This window comes from Podarcis raffonei, chromosome 6 (assembly GCF_027172205.1).
Source record: "Podarcis raffonei isolate rPodRaf1 chromosome 6, rPodRaf1.pri, whole genome shotgun sequence".
NCBI lineage: Eukaryota > Metazoa > Chordata > Lepidosauria > Squamata > Lacertidae > Podarcis > Podarcis raffonei.
In genome coordinates, this window is record NC_070607.1 from 84,720,585 (window position 1) to 84,742,352 (window position 21,768).

The following is a 21,768-nucleotide window of genomic DNA, read 5'->3' on the forward strand; positions in this document are numbered from 1 at the left end:
TCCTTCAACCTCAATAATTCATCTCGCATGGTGGGATGGGGAACAGAGAGGGGTGTGCGACTGTAGGAACCAGCCTGTTGTGCAAAGGCAAAATTTACATTTCTTGCCCCACCCACTGTGGCTTCTGGCCCCACCCACCACGGGCATGTGGCCCTCGGAAGGTTGCCCAGAAGTGAATGCCCCCCCCAGCTGGAAATGACCCCCTTCCTAGATAATAAACAAAAGCAAGTTCTCTACACAGCTCATGGCCAGGGTCCTTTGCAGAGTCCTTCCACACATACATTCCGCTCATCAAAATAATGGGGATTTTGCCTAAAGCTATATCCTTTTTCTTCTTTTTTAAAAAGTTCTCTTGGTCATGTTTCTATGTGACCAAGAAGTGGGTGGAGCTATGCAAATCCAGGGCAGGACTGTGGAGGCCACATGCTGCCCAGGGATGCCCCTTCTCTTGCCTCCTTCCTTGCAAGTTGCCCGGGAAGCAGCGTACAGTTTTGTTTCTTCCTCCTCAATTGGGCTGGGTCTAGACTCACTGGGTTTGCAGTAAGTAGGTTTTGCAGGCTCCAACTTGGTTGCGGAGGTATGAGCAAGAGAAAAAGGGAAAGGGTTGGGAGTGGTTAGAAAAAAAGTGGAGCAAGGGTGGCTCTCTGGTGTCTGCCCCACCCCTTCTTATTAACTCTTCCTGTGCAATCTCTGGAGAGAAGAGGGAAAAAAAGCAAGTATGGGTCTAGATGGGGATGGAAGAAGCTTAGTGGCAACTCTCAAGTGGAAAGGTTTGCTTCAACCCAGTGCCTTCCAGGTGCTGCTGCTCCTTTCATCCCTGACCTTGAACCCTGGCAGCTGGGGCTGATGGGAATTATAGTCCAGAAGCAGAGAGAACCAGGTTTTGGAAGGGAGACAGCTCTTATCTATAGCAAGGACAAAGGACCAGCTTTAACAAGAAGAATGGGATAAATCTGGGAACCCCAGGTTTTAAAGCCTGAGGCATTATAATTCAGTGTGCAATTTTATTTAAGGTCCTGGATTATAAATACTAAAAGCCTATCCTGGCATCTAACCAAATCCCAATGTATGGCAAACCCAGATTTGCTGCTGCGTGAACTGCCTAAGCAATTCTTTAAATCTAGGCTTCCCCCATCCAAAGGGAACACTATAGTTCAGGTGGTGCTGGACTCCCATCATTCTTGATCATGGGCCTTGTTGGCTGGAGCTAATGAGAGATTGACTCCTGTGAAGTCTAGAGGACCACAAGTCCTCCATACCTGCTATAACTCAAATGTACCTGTGATATATAGGATATAACCATGCTGTGTTAAATTTTTCTCCAATACCTTAGTCTTTAACTTATTCAATTTAAATCCTGCCATTTGACCAAACTCTTGAATTATTTCCAAAACTCTTTTCGTACTAGCTTCTGGCTCTTGTAAAGTAAGTACTAAGTCATCTGCAAATGCTCTCAATTTGTATTGTTTAACTCCGACCTGTACCCCTTTAACCAACTGGTCCTTCCTAATCATATTAAGCAAAACCTCCAGGACCGATATAAAAAGTAATGGGGAGATGGGGCACCCCTGACGTGTCCCTTTTTCAATCTTGAACTCTTCTGTTACCACATTATTTACAATTAATTTTGCTTTCTGTTCAGAGTATATTGCACCTATACCATTTTCAAACCCTTGGCCTACCCCCATCCCCCGGAGGTTCTTCAACATGAAACTCCAAGATATATTGTCAAAGGCTTTCTCGGCATCCACAAATATCAAAACAGCCTTAGTGTTTATATTCACTTCCAACTTCTCCAAAATGTCAATTATATTCCTTACATTGTCCGACAAATGCCTTTTCGGGAGAAAGCCCGCTTGGTCCCCATGAATCTCCTCCATCAAAACTCTTTTCAGTCTCTTTGCTAAAACATCAGCAAAGATTTTGTAATCCACATTTAGTAACGAGATGGGTCGGTAGTTCTTAAGTTGGGTCTTTTCAGTCTCTGTCTTTGGTATAAGTGTAATATAGGCCTCTCTCCACGTATCGGGTGCCTTCCTCCCCTCCATAATCTCGTTGCAGACTTCCTTCAAAGGTTGTATAAGCCCTTCCTTCAAAACTTTGTAATATTTGGAAGTCAGTCCATCCGGTCCGGGTGATTTGCTGCCACCGACCTATTAAAAACACCTGGGGAGGCATCCTAATGATCAGCAGCCAAAAAGATCATGTGTGAAGCATCCATCATTAGGAGCCCTTAGGCCAGCCTTCCCCAAGCTGGTGCCCTCCAGATGTTTTGCACAACAACTGCCCTCAGCCCCATCCACCCAATTGGGCAGGGCTGCCTTAGGCTGACCACTCTCGCTCAGTCTTGCTTATCTCATAAGGTTATTCTGAGGTTAAAGTGTCATCCTCAACTCCTTGAAGGGAGGGTGAGGTATGAATGTAACAAATAACCTGTAACTCGACCAAGATGGCTCAACACGGGATATCATGGAGATTCTACAGGTAGCAATTAAACCAAGAATGAATGAACTGATTAAAAATCGCAGGATTTGCTTTAATTTGTACTTGTCCCAGAATGCCAATACCTGGAATGTGTCAGACTTTAGCAATTTATAATTGCAGTGTTAATATATTATATACACACACACAGTTCATGTACATATGCATACATATATTTCTGGGGGAAAAGAAAGAGAGGCAGAGTGAAAACCTTTTGCAATATAAGAAACAGGCCCAAACCTGTGGGACGGAGTAGTAGAAACTGGGATGATTAAGGTCTCTTAATTGATTACAAACAAACAGGTGTGACTAAAGTCAGGACAGGAAGGCTGAGATTATTGTTTTTTTTTAAAAAATGGATAATTATGCAAGGTTGCCACAGCCAGCGCTCGGTTGAGTAACCCGCTTCACCTGCAAAGCAGATTGTTGCTTAAACCTGCCTCAAAATATTGACATTTCCAAGGCAAAAAGCACAAAGCGATTACTCGGAGTTGCTTTGAAGTGTCCTCTCGCAAATCTCCAGATGCCAAGAGATTTGGTAACAGCAAGACATGGGGCTGCTTGTCAGTGAAGTGAGATTTGAAGAGTCAGGTCTATATTCTGTCAGCTTGTGAATTTCACCATGTCGCTTTCCTGACATGTTGGCTTGCAAATACTGTGTTTCAAGTGACAGAAAACTAGGGCTATGCTGAATATCTACTAATTTCAACATTCATGTCAACGTTTGCAATTGCAGGTGGGTGGATATTTATCTCCCAGAAGATCATGAGAATGCCCAGCTTTTAAAAAGTTACGTTCAGCACCATTGCATGATATCTCAGTTGGGTAGAGCGTGGTGCTTGTAATGCCAAGGTTGCAGGTTCGATGCCAGTAAGGGACAACTGTACATTCCTGCACTGCAAGGGGTTGGACTAGATGATCCTCAGGGTTCCCTCTTGGGGGTTATCTTCTCTTGCGCCCTCCTACCCCCACCTGTGTTGCTTCTTTCATCCTGAACTAGTTACATGAGTGATACAATCCAATCTGAATCATGTAAAGAGAGGGATAGCATCACCATGACCTGACCATGTAAACCAAGCTTGTCAGATTGTCCTTATCTTTCAAGGGCAAATGAGGGCAACTGAAATCAAGGGCAAGTGATGTCAGTGTAGAGGAATTAGAAGCCACTTTCCCAAGATGTGGGGGTGGGTGGGGGGAAGCCCTGCTGAATCAGGCAAAAGGCCCATCTAGTCCAGCAAAATCACTCATCACAATGGCCAACCAGATGCTTATTTGAAGTCCTGAGTGCAATGGGCATTCTGAGGCATTTTGCTGTGGAGGGAGAACATAACCATTTGGGGCTAATAGTCATTGATACCTTCATCCTTCAGAAATTTGTTCAGGTCTGCAAATAAAGAAAGAAAGAAAATGTTTAAAAATGGCTGATTCAGTTTACAACAGTCCTGTTGTCTTGATTGGCTTAAAGCCAGGATACTAAGCATTCAGACTTGAGCCTGTACTCAGGAACTGAGAGTTGCTATCTTTGTGTGTCTGTGAGAGTTTAATCACTCCAGTAATGTTGCCATGTATCCTCTTTTTCCAGGACACGTCCTCTTTTTCAGGGGTAAAATTTCTGTCCAGGTGGATTTTTTAAATTTGCCAAAATGTCTCTAGCTATATTTTCTGGATGAGATATAAACATAACTGGTGGTTGAAGACTTGCTTTCCTGTTCTCTTTTCCTGCTCCCCCCACCCCGTGATATATCACAGCTTCTATAGCCTATATATAATATGGCTATTCATCATAGTGTCTTCTTTTTTGCTCTTCAAAATATAGCAACCCTAATACTGACTGTTTAGTGGAACGTAACCTTTCCTATGCAGGGACGCAGGTGGTGCTGTGGGTTAAACCACAGAGCCTAGGAATTGCCAATCAGAAGGTCGGTGGTTCAAATCCCCGTGATGGAGTGAGCTCCAGTTGCTCGGTCCCTGCTCCTGCCAACCTAGCAGTTCAAAAGCACGTCAAAGTGCAAATAGATAAATAGGTACCACTCCGGCAGGAAGGTAAACGGCATTTCCGTGTGCTGCTCTGGTTCGCCAGGTGCAGCTTAGTCATGCTGGCTACATGATCCGGAAGCTGTACGCCGGCTCACTTGGCCAATAAAGCGAGATGAGCGCCGCAACCCCAGAGTCGGTCACGACTGGACCTAATGGTCAGGGGTCCCTTTACCTATTACCTTAACCTTTCCTATAGTTACATCCCTGCAAGGACAGCATCCTGAAGTGTTGGGGAGGGTAGCTCAGAGAGAGCACATTCACAAAATGAATGCAGAATTTTGAAATATGAGTTTTTTAGCTGAGCAGATTTACTTTGGGTTTTTCTGCACTGTAGCAGAAGAGCATGAAGGGGAAGATCTAATCCACATGCCTTCAAAGCTTAGGGAAGGGTGGGAATCCCAAACATCTGCTGAGGAAGGTATTTTATTTTTTTGGAGGGGGATTTGCTTGCTGAAAGATGCCTGCTTTCCAATGTGATTATTTGTTAAAGTGTGTGTGATAAGGCAGAGAACTAAAATTAGTTCCTGTCCTCCAGGCCTTATGCAAGACCTAGGAGTAATCTTGCAGTGTGAACTAGCTCAGAGCATCATGTTTTGTTTTGCCTTTACCTGTTCCCCAAGTTTCAAAAATCTGTGGGAGAAGTTTGGCTCCATCTGATTGGCCGTGGTCCCTCTAGTCATAATTTCTACTGATGCTCAAGCTTCAGCTCAACCTTATGTGGGAAAATTGTCAGTCCTCGTCTCCATCAATGCCCAGAGGTGTGTAATGTATATTCCATTTTACTTTTTCATCCTCCCATGCTATGCTTGGTATCTCATGCAGCAGCTCGTGGAAACTCGAAAATGAAAGAAGCAGTTAAAATATCAATCATATAAAAACTATTAAATGACAATTAGAACACAGCAAGCAGGACGAAAACATGACCATATTTCTTTGTACTAAATACGGCATAATCCTGAGCTGAAATAAGTTTTTACAAATACTCGAAATGTGACAATTTTTTCCTCCAGTTTCTGCATTCAAATTTCCATTGCAGATTTTGGTTCACGTTTCAAATACCTTCTGAACTTTGCATTTGAAGGTCTATTTAAATATGATTTTGCACGTGCCTGCTCATTTGAATAAAAGCAGATTCAAGTGGAAGATAGAACACTGCTAGTTGGTGTAGGATAGGACAATGTAGACAACTGACCTGACTTGGTATAAGGCAGCTTCCTCTGTTCCTAACTGGGCTTGGCAGGGATTGAACCAGGGACCTTCCAGCAAAGCAAATATTCTACCTCTGTGTTGTGGATCAAGGTGATCAAGCAAATCTCCCACGAGGAAAGGTCGCAGCATTGGGGACTTTTCAGTTTAGAGAAAAGGCAAGTAATAGGTGATGTGGTAGACATTTATAAAAACCACACATAGCATGGAGCAGGTGGATACATAAAACACCAGGACTCTTAACACTAGATGTTCAGTGTAGCTGAATGTTATAAGATTCAGGATAGGTAAAAGGAAGTACTTATTCACACAGCACATTGTTAAACTATGACACTCGCTTCCCCAGGAGGCAGTGATGGGCCACCAACCGATGGCTTTAAAAGAGTATTGGACTAATGTTTAAAATGACATTTGTTAACAAACCAGAAGCGTTTCTGTTAGGGATTGTAGGATAATACAGTCATACCTCGGGTTGAAGTAGCTTCAAGTTAAGTATTTTTGGGTTGTGCTCTGCAGCGACCCGGAAGTAACGGAGTGCTTGCGCATGCGCAGACGCTCAAAATGACGCCACGCGCATGTGCAGAAGTGGCGAAATGCGATCCACACATGCACAGACATGCAGTCGTGTCGTACGTTTACTTCAGGATGCGAACGGGGCTCCAGAACGGATCCCGTTCGTATCCAGAGGTACCACTGTACCTGCCAAGGAAAATAAAAACTTCATTTATGTATGCAACAACAGCGGCAAGAGTCTTGATAGCACAAGGATGGAAGAACGAGGAAACCCCGACAAAAGAACAGTGGCAAGAGAAATTGATGAACTATGCAGAGCTGGCAAAATTAACATATAAACTGCGAGATAAAGACAACTGTGACTTCAAAGAAGAATGGGAACTTTTTACAAATTCCTTAAAAAGACAACAAAATGAACTGGACTCCTTGGCAGGTTTTGAATAAGCATACACAAATTTATTGATTGTTAACATAGCAGATAGATAATATAAGGATTTATACAATTTTACAGTATGCAGAGAATAATATGTGTTGAAAAATCAGAGAGAGGAGCTGAGGGAAGTATCGGGGGGGAGGGCTTGATGGGGAGGTGGGGGGTGGAAAGGGGAGGAATAATGATTATGTTTTGATATTTTGATATGTTGAAATTGTTAATAAAAAAACATCTTTTTTTAAAAAAAGAGGATTGGACAACGTCATGGAGGATAAAGCCATCATTGGCTACTAGCCATAATGGCTACGCTCTACTTCCAGAGTTGGAGGCAGGAATGCTTTTGAATGACAGTTGCTGGAAACCACCGGAGGAGTGTGTGCTCTTGAACTCAGGTCCTGCTTGGAAGTTTCCCACAGGCATCTTGCTGGCCACTGTGAGAACAGGATGCTGGACTAGATGGGCCATTGGCCTGATCCAGCAGTCTCTTCTTATGCTCTACAACTCTTCCCCTATCTCATAACACATGCCTAACAAGGTAGGGACAGAATTAATAAATTTAGTGTGCAGTTGTTTAAATGCAGGGAAACATGAGGTAAAAAGAAGGAAGGAACTACACAATGGTTATTATTCAAAACTCTCTGTTTTATGCTATATGTCCAGGGGGTGGGGGTGGTTTGACAACTGGAAAATGAAGAACTCTTCTTTATTAATACTATTTGGTGGTTTGTGATTCTTAAATGTCCGGCACTAGGCCTTAATATGCAATCCCGGGCTAATTCAGGCAGTTTTACAAATGTGTAATTTTTATTTGTTAATGATCAGGAAAAACAGATACTTTTTACAAGGACCTGAACTCAGCAGTTACATATGTTTTGATCTGAAGGGAGAGATTTCTTTTATTAGTTTCATTCCTGTAAGAGACGTTAACTGGGCTGTAGCGTATTTAAAAAACCGAAGAGCGTTACATGGTGTCTAAAGGTTGCCAAGTGTACAAAATCAAAGGTTGTTTCTAAAATAAGAACGTGCCTAGACCAAAGTCTTAATCTCTAAATCTCTCAAACTTTTTGGCTAAGCAGCTGAAATGTTCTTTTTAAAACTGAAACAAGTACAGATACAAAAACATTCTGGTCTGCCGCAGCTCCACGTTTTCCTAATAGGGATTTGTATTTAATTGACGATCCCATTGTCTAAAAAAACCCTGAAACAGACTAGACACTCTAGAGCAAAACCCAACTGCCTTCAGGCTTCTTGCATCTACTCTGTTGGTTTTATTCCATTAGAACCCAGCAGCAACCAGTGGGGCAGAATTGTGGTGCTGCCCTCTCGAAGCTGGCATCACTACAGCATACTTGGATAGCATGCTAGACTGGGGCAGGCAGTGATGGGGTCAGGGCTTTACGGTTGCACCTGTGGGAGCTCCGGATTGGCCCCACTAGAGCTTCCTCAGAGTCCCATTGTCACTTTTCTACCCAGAGGAGTTTGGATTTGATATCCCGCTTTATCACTACCCGAAGGAGTCTCAAAGCAGCTAACATTTTCCTTTCCTTTCCTCCCCCACAACAAACACTCTGTGAGATGAGTGGGGCTGAGAGACTTCAGAGAAGTGAGACTAGCCCAAGGTCACCCAACAGCTGCATGTGGAGGAGCGGGAATTGAACCCGGTTCACCAGATTACGAGTCCACCGCTCTGAACCACTACACCAGACTGGCTCTCATCATAGCCCTATGCAGATTAGCTGCAGGGATGATGGCACTAAAAGGGTGGCTCTCTGGTTCTGCTGCACCACAACAGCCTCTATTGCCAGAACCCCAAGGTAACTGCCAGCAAGAGCCAGGTGGGTGCAAAAGGTGTTAGAAGGGCAAGGGTGCCTCTGAGCGAGGGATCGGCAAGTCTGCCAAGTTCAGACCCTCTCTGCTTCTCATTTTCCCACTCTCAGGTTCAGTTCCCAACATTTCCACTTCAGTTTGTGAATTTCCTTAAAGTCCACATGAAGATTCATTAGAATTTTAGTGTGAATTTCTTCTAATATCCTATACCCTTTTAAAATGTGGCTCTTTTTGGTGTGTGTGTGTTTGGATTTGATAGGAGTTTGGAGTTTGGATTTGATATTCTGCTTTATCACTACCCTAAGGAGTCTCAACAATCTCCTTTCCCGGTTCACCAGATTACGAGTCCACTGCTCTTAACCACTATACCACACTGGCTGTGTGTGTGTGTGTGTGTGTGTGTGTGTGTGTGTTATTGGGTTGTTGTTTTTATTCTCATTATATAGGTTGTGATCTTTTCTGTGAACCACCCTGTGAGACCTCCAGCTATAGGGCAGTATATAAACAATAAACAACAACAATAACAACAACAACATGCACATTTTTTTTCTAGGCAATTTTGCCTAACATACATGCCTTTGCCATTTTTTATGCGTGCTGCACCCTAATATATATTTACCGAACTGAATTTCTCTCCTCTCCCCCTCCCCCACTCTCAGCACAGACTGCGCCCAGGAATTTGTTTTCACATTCACATTCCTTTCACACAAATGTCCACTCCTGGGTTGCTTTCTTCATTTCAGTAGCCGAAGTCAAGTGGCGAAAGTCATTTTGCCCTTGCTATTGTTAAGCAATAGAGAGTCAGAAAAGCCCTGCCAACCAACTGCCAGTCGCCCAGAGATCTTCAAAGACTCTGGTCTTCCTTCTGCCTGCTCTAGAGTAGTCTGTTTGCAGAGACAGACACACAGAAAGAGAGGGAGAGAAGCTGGGATTCACAATCTGCTTGAGGCACGTAGAAGCCAGGTTTCTGAGCCAAGGCCTGCTGACTCCAAGCTGTGATGGCAATGCACTGAGGTGCTTGTGTGCATCCTGTCACTATTGTTTCTGGCTGCATATGGAAGCCACAGTTCTGCACGGGGCAGCAACATCACAGGTCAGCATGTTAACCATTAATTTTAGGGGAAAGGGTGGTGCTGTGGTCTAAACCACTGAGCCTCTTGGGCTTGCCAATCAGAAGGTCAGCGGTTTGAATCCCTGTGAGGGGGTGAGCTCCCGTTGCTCTGTTCCAGCTCCTGCCAACCTAGCAGTTTGAAAGCATGGCAGTGCAAGTAGATAAATAGGTACCGCTCTGGCAGGAAGGTAAACGGTGCTTCCGTGTGCTGCTCTGGTTTCGCCAGAAACGGCTTAGTCATGCTGGCCACATGACCTGGAAAAACTGTCTGTGGACAATCGTCAGCTCCCTCGGCCAGTAAAACAAGATGAGTGCCACAACACTAGAGTCGTTCACGACTGGACTTAACTGTTGGGGGTCCTTTACCTTTACCTTTTAGGTTATGCTCTGCCTCCAACATACCTTAGTCTAAGAAAAGTAATATCCATCGAAGCGACAGGGAATGTTTAGTATTTGGTAATCCTTTATACAGGGGAAAGGGTGGTGCTGTGGTCTAAACCACTGAGCCTCTTGGGCTTGCCGATCAGAAGGTCGGCGGTTCGAATCCCAATGGCGGAGTGAGCTCCCATTGCTCTGTCCCAGCTCCTGCCAGCCTAGTGATTTGAAAGCATGCCAGTGCAAGTAGATAAATAGGTACCACTCTGGCGGGAAGGTAAATAGTGTTTCTGTGCACTGCTCTGGTTTCAGCCAGAATCGGCTTTATCATGCTGGCCACATGACCTGGAAAAACTGTCTGCGGACAAACGCCGGCTCTCTTGGCCTGTAAAGTGAGATGAGCGCTGCAACCTCAGAGTCATCTGTGACTGGACTTAATTGTCAGGGGTCCTTTACCTTTAACTTTTGAAGAGAAGAGAAGGGCATTGGATGCAAAATCTGATAATCTGAGGCGAGGGTGGGGGGCAAGCAAAGGTATAGGACTGTCCTACAATAGCTAGTCTTGTATTCAAGAAATTGATAGTAACACACTGTGTTGCTAGCTGAGCTTCATGAACCAGAATGGATGGAGGCAATTCATAGCTCCTGGTACAGGGAGGGATGGTCTGGGCAAGTCAGCTGTGTGTGCGTGATTCCGTGGGAATGTTGTTGTCTGTTGCTGTAAGCATCTCTGAGACTACAGATTGCAAATGGGACATCATCCTCTGGGTAGCAGCTTTAGCAATTACCGCATCCATGCAGTACGTGACAGATGTTAGCGGTTCCAAGGAAAACTGTCCTAAATTTAAATCTCATGCCCTCTGTACTGAACATTATTCAGTGATGCATTGGTCGATCTCATTATTAGGATCCTGCCAGGGAACAGGAAAGTCACTGCTTGGTTAATCTGTATTCCATCCTTTCTCTGAGGAGCTGAAGGCACCCTATATGGGTTTTCCCTGTTTTGTCACCATGAGAGATCCTGATTGACTCCAGGAACTCCAGACTGCCAATCCTAGAACTTTAGGTCTGTCCAATTGAAGTGGATTAAAATGCACTGTTGTCCCGGTGCAAGAAATCTGCTTTAAAAAATAAATAAAATGCACACGTTTGAAGTTTGGAAAGTGATGAGGAAATGCATTGAAAAGTCTTTGATGAACACATAATTAAGACATGGAGTCTCCCACAAGCAAATAAAGATGAATGCTCATTGTCATGGAACTGTCCTGTAAACAAAACAGAACAAATGCTCCATTAAGCCTGGACAGAGGTCCACACCTGCACTATACATTTAAAGCAGTTTCATTCCACTTTGAACAGTCACACCTTCCCCCCAAAATCACAGTTACTGTAGTTTGTTAAGGATGCTGAGAATTGTTAGGAGACCCCAGTTCCCCCTCACAGAACTATAATTCTCAGAGTTGTTGAATAATATCTGTCTTCCCAGGAGAATGCTAACCTTGCACTTCACAGAGAAGAAGCACTTAAACTTCGGAAGGACCCATCCAGATGCCCTCCCCCCCCCCATGCATTCAAGATAATTTGTGCTCTTGGTGATATCGGGGCAATAATACACTTTCAATACTGTTTGTGCCTGCAAAGGTTGTGGCGTGGACATATTTCTTTGTTTCCATTCAGTGCTTGTTCTGTAACAGGGGTAAGCAAACTTTTTCAGCAGGGGCCAATCCCTCAGGGTCCCTCAGACCTTGTGGGGGGCCAGACTATATGTTGCCATGATTATGACCCGCATTTTTGGTAAAAATCCTTATTGGGACCAACCCCAAAGTTGCCCAAATGTGATTTTTTTTGGGGGGGGGAGGGTGTTCCCTCATACAACCATGCTGCTTCATTTGCGTTTTGCGTGTTGACAGTTATTATTTCTCTCGTAAGGTGGGGGTGGGGGGCTGAGGTAAGCGCACCATTCCTGTCAGCCCTGGAGAGCGTGTGTGCATGCGTGGGTGAAGGGAAAAGCCACAGCTACTACTATGCCATAAGATCCACCGTCTTGTAATATCACATATGTTCTTTAACTACTGAAGAAGTCCAGGATAGCGAAACAAGGCCAATATTCCGGAAATCCTTGTCTAGATTCTGTGAAAGGATTTTGTGGAACTGTAACAACCTTTCATGTGGATTGTTTGGACTTTATGAACAGACATGTGGAATAGACACCATTACACCAATGGATCATATGCATGAATTGACTAGAGAATGATCTGATCCACTGGGTCTTCTGCTTTGTTCGTCTGTTGAACTTTATGAGTTACTTCTGTTGAAATTTGCAATTTGATACAATGAATAGTATACCTTACTTTTTCTAAGAACTCAGCCAGTTACGTCTCGTGTGTTTATTGAGCACGCTAGGTCAGGCCGGTGCCGCTCAAGCAAAAATGTTCTTTTCCCTGTGTGAGGGAAGATGAGGTGGCGGCTGTTTACCTTTCCATGGCTCGCACCGTGTGGCTAATGAGCGGCCTCCCCAGCAGAGCGCAGAACTGCTTTGGAGTGCAGCCGCCCAGGTGCTCCCCGCATCCTCTGGCAGGGAGCACCGCCACCACAGACACTGGCGGAAGGCGCCTCCAAGCCCCTGCTGCCGCAACTGCCCTTCCTAAGGTCAGTCGCCAGAAGCTCCATGGTGGAAATCTGAACTGTGGCTCCTTTTCCTCTTCCCCACCCCCCACCCCAGAAGAAAAGACTGTTGCGCATGCACAATGGATGGAGAAGGGGCTTGTCTCGAGCAGCCGCCCGCCTCACTTTTGACCCCCAAGCCTGGCTGAGTCACAAAAACCATCGCACGCATGCGCTATGCCAGCTGCCTGGATTCCCGGACCATCCGCGGGCCGGATCTAGAAGGCAATTGGGCCTGATCCGGCCCGCAGACCTTAGTTTACCAACCCATTTCTGTAACTTCCTGCTGGACTTCTGTAACTTTTATTACCAGAAATGTTCCAGTGGTGCATGTCCTGCTTTCGTTGCACTATAGTGCAAGAGTGCCCCTCCAGATGGCAATAATGCAATAACTTGGAGGAAGCATCACAAAACAACTCATAAAGTGGCAAGATGGTCCAGTATGAATGCACTATCTTTGCGTTAATGACTTGTTGCAGAACACAGCTGCAACCATCACCAGTGTGGAGGAGCCTCTCAAATGCTGGATTCCCATGTTCTTGCAATTGTTTGTTTAGCCAACAACAGGAAGAACAAATGGAGTCTGCAACAAAATGCTGCAGTGTATTTCCCCCCTCAAACAGGGTTTTAGCAAGTCAGTCTACCATGTCTTCCTCAAGGATACCATAACCGGAAAGGGACTCAGGCCAATTCATCCTTCCTCCTTCTCCCTAGTTTTTCATTTCCCCTTTCCAAGAGATAATCAATAATCTTCATTTGACAGTGTGTGTGTTTTGCTCCCTTTATTGTTATTTTTGTGTGTGTTTTTTTCTTTATTTTCTTCCTTTATTTTCTTAAAAAAAATAAATCTATAATTTTTTATATATGGAGACTCATCCCAGCAGGCCAATACCTGCCCCTTCTTTCTCAGTAGCCCAGTTTTTTCTCCAGTTTTGTCAGCGCTTAACCACCTGGATTCGTCATTGAGGGAAAGACAATGTTGTCAATTTTGGTGACTGATTATTTTATTTGACAAGTTTTATATACTGCTTAATCAACAAAAACTTCATATTGACTTACATAAAACAAGATAAAGTAGGTATTAAAAATACTGGTAAAATTAAGTGCTAAAAACAAGTTGATAATTGACTATGGAACAATTGTTGTTTCTCATTTTAACCACATGAATGTGATAAAACTCTCTGGGAAGCCTCTGGATCTGTCCTTTTCTATTGGAATAAAACATAACTCTACAAGATTTGCAAGGCTCTTATTTTTAAGTATACTAAAATATACTAAAATTAGCACTGAGCTAAAAATTCTCTGAATATAATTTTCTGACCAGTTTTTGAATACTTTCATTTTTGAACTGCTCTTAAACTTTTGGAAAATTTCAAACCTTCCCTCGAGAATATTCAGCAAGATGACCTCCCTACCCATGAATTTTGGATGCAACTATGGATGCACTACTAATATGTTTTAATATTATTTTAATATTGTTGGAGCAATCTGGGCTCCTATGACCTCCAGTCTTCCTCTCTTATAGTCAGTGACTTCCTTCACCCACCAATATAACATAACAATACAGTTTTCATTCATCTTTAAGTGAGCCAAATTTTTCAGCAGAGAATTTCCTGAGAATTTCACTGCATTCTCCACCCTGAGAAAATCTTTAGCAAAATACCCCCTCCAATTTGCATGGATAGTACTGAGAATATGCTTTTGCTCACCTAAAATTAAATTTGATATATGAAATTTCTTCCAAACATATTCAATGACTTCCACTGAGGTTTTTTTTGCTGTTTTCTGTCTATCTAATAAGATCCCGTGCCCATCCTTTTCTGTTTCAGGTTATGTCCTTTTATTTAGGTCAGCAGGAAAAAATTTGGATAATCAGAGAATTCATTGGAATAATCAGAATATAATTTTTTTATTTGTAAACTCAGTACACTCAAGATCCTCCTCACAATCTGAACTGAACAGAATATTGTTCTGGCACAGATATCTGCTCTTCTGACAGAGCCTGAGCTGTCAATCATCCTGAACAAACCTGCCCTGATTTTATGTGACTGAGAACTGAGTAGCTTGGAAGGGATTAACTGGGTGACATCTGTTTGGGTAGCAGACATACAGACTAGGGGCAGCGGGGGAGGGTGCTGTTTCTGCTCCTCTCCTCATTGTGAGAAACAATCTACAATTATAGGAGATTATTCTAGCTTTTAAAACAACACATACCCCCAATCCTAACTTTTAACACACCATTAATTTATCTGGAGTGTCAAACCCCAAGTTAAAGCTCACAATACATCATCAATACAGCAATGAGACTGTTCAGCTGGTGAGCCTGGCTTTTGTGTTGATGGTTTGCTGTGTGCATTGAAACCACCATTTCCCAGCATTCGGTTTTTCCATATTTAAAATATTTTTATGCCACTTTTCCAGGTTGCTGCCCTGTGATAAAATACCATGATAGTAGGGGCTGCAACCTTTAATGCAAATGGAGAGGATCAATAAATTGCTTTGGGATGCTTTGTAAAAAGAGATGAACCTGTATAATAAATTGCAATGGAGCAATCATTGATATCAGCTGTAGAAAAATTCAAGGAAAAAGGCTGCTTGGGGCAACGTTTCACTGAAGTTCACCCAAATAAGTTTGCTTACTAGGGCGAAACCCCCACTGAATGCAGTGATGCTTAGAATAAAGATGAGTAAAGTTGAGTAAAAAGAAAATTATTTGTTAATATAGGTGCTTATGAAAAATGCAGACAACACACACCACTTTAGAAGCGGACATTCTTGAGCATGTTCAGAGGTGACTGAGAGCCATGATGGTGATAGCGTTGGAAACCAAGACCAATTAGGAATGGTTCAAAGAGCTGGCTGACCATTACAAGGCTTATCCTTCTGTCTTGCCAAATTCTCCTTTCCTGGCATTTCCATCCATCAGTTCTATTCTTTCCCTCTGGAGAAAGAGATAATAAGTCATGCTCTGTATGATAGCCAGTGCTTTTTTAATTTATTATTCTTCAGGGGTTGGGTGGTCATCTCTCATGGATGCTGCAGTTGCAGTCTGCATTGCAGATCCTGCAATGAAAAAGGGATGTTGGGTTTGATGACTCTTAAGGTCACTCTCAACTCTGATTTATATGTACAGAGGCAAATTTAGAAATAATTACTGTAAGCGGTGCTTTTTTCTGGGAGTATTCAAGGGTACACAGTACCGGTCCCCAAATGCTAAAAGTGTGGCATTTACCGTAACGACTTCATGGTGAGTACTGGCACCGTATTTTCTACAAAAAAAGAGGAATGACTGTAAGTTAAATAGGAATATACTACATCTCACCCTCACGGGGAAAGCCATGACCAGATTATAATGAGGTGAGCAGATTAAGTTGATGGATTATGCCGAATTGGCAAACATGACTAGAAGAAACAGGAATCACGAAGACCAGAATTTTAATAAGGAATGGGGGAAATTTATAATTCATCTTAAAAACCATTGTTAACAGTTAAAACTGTTACCAGGACTGGAATAACACTTGTAGTTTGATGGTGAATTTTGGACACAGTGGAGATGTAAAAGAATTGGATTTTCATAAAGGATGCAGGGCGAAATGATTAACAATAGGACCCACAAAGGGAAGGAGGGAAGTCCAGGAGATTCTTTGGAATCTTGTTTTTATGTTGTATATTGGATATGTGATTGTAAAACTTTGATCTGAAAACCACACACACACACACACACACACACACACACACACACACACACACAAAATAATAATAATGAGGCAATTATGAGCAGTTGGTGAGGCAGGATACGTGGACCTGTGTTGCTTACCTGGCTTCCCAACACTAGGGGCGCTGCTGGTTCCCCAAGGGTTCCCCAAGGGTGGGCAGGGAGCTCAGCATGGTGTGGATGTAGTGGGGGAAAGCATCAGATGGGCTCTATCACTGTGCCTGCTCCACACCAACGTCCCCACGGCCTTGCCCCTCTCGATCTTGGTATCTGGCAGTGACCATGGCACTGGGAAGCCATCTGAGCTGTGCAGCCCTATTTCACCTGTGTGCTACTGCCTTTGGGCCTGCTCACAGCCTGCTCTCCATGTGTTGTTGACTGTGGATGGTCAACTTCAAGGTCCCTGCTCTCCCTTTCACTTGGCCCTTTATCCTGAAATTGGACTTGGACTGGGTATTCCTTCAAGCAGAGGGCTGAGAGCCAGTGTGGTATGAGAGCCAGTGTGGTGTAGTGGTTAAGAGCGGTAGACTCGTAATCTGGTGAACCGGGATTGATTCCCCGCTCCTCCACATGCAGCTGCTGGGTGACCTTGGGCTAGTCACACTTCTCTGAAGTCTCTCAGCCCCACTCACCTCACAGAGTGTTTGTTGTGGGGGAGGAAGGGAAAGGAGAACGTTAGCCTCTTTGAGACTCCTTCGGGTACTGATAAAGCGGGATATCAAATCCAAACTCTTCTTCTGAGTCTTCTTCTGAGTGCAGGACACACAGACACCCTGTTTCCCAGTCACATTTACAGCGTGCCCCAGATACGATCATTCGAAGGAATAGAATGTATTTACCAAGGCAAAGCAGTCGGTGTGGCAACAATAAATGTCTCTTAAGCAAACACTGCAAAATAAGCTTTGTGGGCAGCCCGGCTTTCTGTTTGGTCAAGTTGGAACACAGAAAACCGCAGCTGCACCTCCAGCCAGCGACGGCATTTTCAGTCACGAATGACTCCGATGGGAAGCTCTCCAGTAAAAATATCCCCCTCACCCTTTCGTTGGTCAACAATGGTGTGGGCGCTTTCTCTTCAGCTAACAAAACTGCACATGGGGTTGTGCACAGTTTTGGGAGCACAGCTGAAAGGTTGCCACAGCCAAAGGGTGGATCATTTGCATCTAGAAAACTGGAGGATTCTCTCAGGGATGGAAGAATCTGTCAATTTCGGTTCTGTCAGTTTCACATTTTTTGAATCTAACGTTCAGTCCTCCATATTTCCACATGAGTTTGTAATTTTTTATAAAAAGTCCTCGTCAACATTTGGGTGCAAATTTATCCCAATATGCACATTGTTTTATGCAATTTTGCCCAATATAATGCATTTTGTATGCTTAAAAAAATCCTAGCATTTGCATTTTAATACACATTTTCCCCCTAGTATATGCATGGTTGTACATATTGCTTGGCTGGAGAACTGCCTTGCAAAAACTCAAAGAAGTGAGAATTTCAAAAGATGGCTGAGTTTCAGCTTAAACATTGTTCCAGAAAGTGCGAATTAGGTAGGTCCTCCTTTAAATGTGAACCAAATCGAACTTCTCACCTGCACCTGAAGAATCCTTCAGGGAGGAAAGGGTAGTAAACCTCATCCCCTGGCTCGCTTACAGAGGTAGGAAACATGATAGTTTAATAAATATTTTACCCAAAGATGGGATTCCCCTCTTCCCAAAATGAAAAGAGAAGAGAGAGCCTTAATTTGATATAATCTAAAAGAGGTGGGTTCTGGAATCTGGTGAAGACCAGAGGGAGTCATGGTTGAGCAGTCAAGCAATTATGATAAAAAGTTATTGCGCAAGCCCTTAAAAATGGGGCCACCCACAGAGCGAGGGGGGGAGATAACAGTTGATTTCACTTTCTTTCAGTTTCCCAATCCCCTCCTCCCCGGTCTTAAGTTCTGTTCTTGACATGCTTCCATTACTGCATGATTTATTTATTTATTTATTTATTTAAAGTTTTCATGAAACCCATGCCAACATTTGAGCGCAAATTTCTCCTAATATACAGTACAAATTTTGCAAGCAGCTCCCCAATACAATTCATTTCTATGTTGTTTTCATGAATATTTTAATGTATACTTTACCCTATCACACATCTATATTAGGATAGATTGTTGTTGTTGTTGTTTAGTTGTTTAGTGGTGTCCGACTCTTCGTGACTCCATGGACCAAAGCACGCCAGGCACTTCTGTCTTCCACTGCCTCCTGCAGTTTGGTCAAACTCATGTTAGTAGCTGTGAGAACACTGTCCGACCATCTTGTCCATTAGGATATATATCTATTTCTATATCTATATCTATCATCTATCATCTATCTATCTATCATCTATCTATATCTATCTATCATCTATCATCTATCTATCAATATAATATAACTAAGGAGCCTGACAGCAGTGCATGGAGCAAACCTGAACATCATTACATCTACACCACACCTGGTGACAGAATGCGGCAGCTAGACTGGTGATTGGGAGTGACTGCTGAGACCATATAACACCGGCCCTGAAAAACCTACATTGGCTCCCCGTACGTTTCCGTGACACTGACCTTTAAAGCCCTAAATGACCTCGGCCCAGTATACCTGAAGGAGTGTCTCCACCACCATCGTTCAGTCTGGACACTGAGGTCCAGGGCTGAGGGCCTTCTGGAAGTTCCCTGACAGCGAGGAGTGAGGTTACAGGGAACCAGGCAGAGGGCCTTCTTGGTTGTGGCACCCGCCCTGTGGAACGCCTTCCCACCAGATGTCAAGGAAATAAACAACTATCTGACTTTTAGAAGACATCTGAAGGCAGCCCTCTTTAGGGAAGCTTTTTATGTTTGATGTTTTATCGTGTTTTTAATATTCTGTTGGGAGCCGCCCAGGGTGGCTGCGGCAACCCAGCTGGATGGGCGGGGTATAAATAAAAAATTATTATTATTATTATTATTATTAGTAGTAGTAGTAGTAGTAGTAGTACTAATGCTGCAGGTATCATCCAAGTGACTTAAGGATACGGCCCAGTTTTGGGGGTCACATCTTAAGCCCACAAGTCGAAGACAAAGGTTCTGTAGCACATGCCTTTAGTATAACACAGGATTTAATTTATTGGTTCATCCAGACCAGACTCTTCTGCATAGCATTGCAAGCATATTTTGGCTCATGAGCAATTTTTACAATGAGAATTCACCCCTTGACACTCATGAGAGGGAAGGGACGGCTTGGTCTTGTATCGCTGATGCAACACACGCCGACGTCTTGCATAGCCAAGTGCGGCTGCCTATAAAGGAAAGCCAGTGACCTCTGACTTTTTGTGCTTCTGCATCAGACTGTCATAAACAAGAATCATTGAAAGAGACGCTGTCATCTTAAATTTGGTCCCTTGTTTGAATCTTTTTTTTAAAAAAAAAATTAAAATAAAATAAAACACACTGACAATTCTTTATCAAGCTTAAGACCAATAATAAAAGTGCTTTCATAATTATTCTTTCAGAATGGAAAAACAGACAGCAGTTGAAACCTCGATGTAACCTCCCCAGCAGTATCTGATTAATGCCTCCATTAATGTCGTTCCCTTTAATACCAGACACAAGTGGCCTGTGCTGATTGCTTAGGAAGCAAAACAGGGACGCCCACAAACAAAACATAGGTTTCACCAATCCCAGGGGAACCATGGAGGTTGACATAAGGACATGACCTTCAAATCTACGCCCCCAAAAGGCAGACAACCCACCCCCCAATTGATAAATGTGCTTGCGTGTCACAGCTTTGCGTTGCTTGAGAATTGCAACCATCCCCTCTGTTCTGTGCTGGGAGTTCATGTGCACATGTCATTTTTTTCTTCTCCAGAAGCCCTCTAGCTTGCAAAGGCAGAAGGAGTCATGATCCCCACTGACTGGAGAGTGAAAGGCAAAGCTCAGCATGGCTGATGAGTGAGGTCTGGGCCTGCTTGCTCAGTGTCAGAAGCAAGAGCAGTGCTTGGAAAGAGAGAATGCAACACCCAGAGGTTGCAGGAGACTGCCGAGTTACTGGTCAATAGCTGCCTTCCTGTCTTCCTGCCAGTGTGGTGTAGTGGTTAAGAGCGGTAGACTCGTAATCTGGTGAACCGGGATTGATTCCCTGCTCCTCCACATGCAGCTGCTGGGTGACCTTGGGCCAGTCACACTTCTTTGAAGTCTCTCAGCTCCACTCACCTCACAGAGTGTTTGTTGTGGGGGAGGAAGGGAAAGGAGAATGTTAGCCGCTTTGAGACTCCTTCGGGTAGTGATAAAGTGGGATATCAAATCCAAACTCTTCTTCTTCTTCTTCTTCTTTGAACCGCAAAGCAGAAGCACAGCACACAACACACGCACCATTTTCTCACAAGTCCCACTCATATTCAAAACCAAGAAATACTCCACACATGCCTCCATACTGCCAGCATTTTGTGGGAGATATTCAAGAGCACACTGGGAAATGTAGTTTTGCATCATTCAAGTGGATTAAAGTGCCATGTCGCCAGCACAACAGATCCACTTTAAAAAGAGAGAGAGAGAGACAGCAAAGAAACAGAGTTTTATGGAGAATGCATGGGAAAGGGTGGAATGAACAAATGATCAATGAGAAGATGCATTAACACCCTGCAAGTAAATCAGAACGAACACAGGATGAACGTGCATTGTCATATAACTTCCCAGCAAACGTATCAGAAGAAATGTTCAGTGAAGACAGGACATATAGTCTAACCTGTCTGTAAGCTTTGTGCAAGCAAATCAGGATATATGCTCGTTTGGAGGAGTCCTATAAATAAATGTAAAATTTATTTGCTTATGTGTTAGCTCTGTGCAGCCCCAGCGACCACTTTCCTATGCAAGTACAGTCATACTTCGTGTTGCGTTTCGCTCTTGTTACGGACTTTCAGCTTACGAACACAGCAACCCCGGAATTGCTTACTTCTGAGTTCGCTGCCCGCACATGCGCAGAAGCGATCTGCGCGCTTCGTGCATTCGCAGAAGCACTCGATCACACCGCACACATGCACAGAAGAGGCGCTCTAAATGGATTAAGTCCGTAACTAGAGGTACCACTGTACCATATTTATACAAATCTGTGGCGTGTGGTTCATCTACCACTATCACTAATTCTCTTCTTAAAGGGGGGGAGGAAAACCCTGTTCCACATTATTGCAAAGAAAAGGTCTTGACAATGAGCAAATGTGTGAAGAGAGGACATTTCTGTGCTCTTATCTGACAACAAACAAATCGGCATATTCACCTAGGCATTAACTCTTCATCTGCAGGAAGTTTTTTTTTACACAGGGCATCTGAATTCTGCCACCCCAGTTGTGCAAAGCCAGCTTTTGCCTTTTAACAGTACAGTGCCAGAGTTACAGCACTTGTATTTCAGATAAGAATTT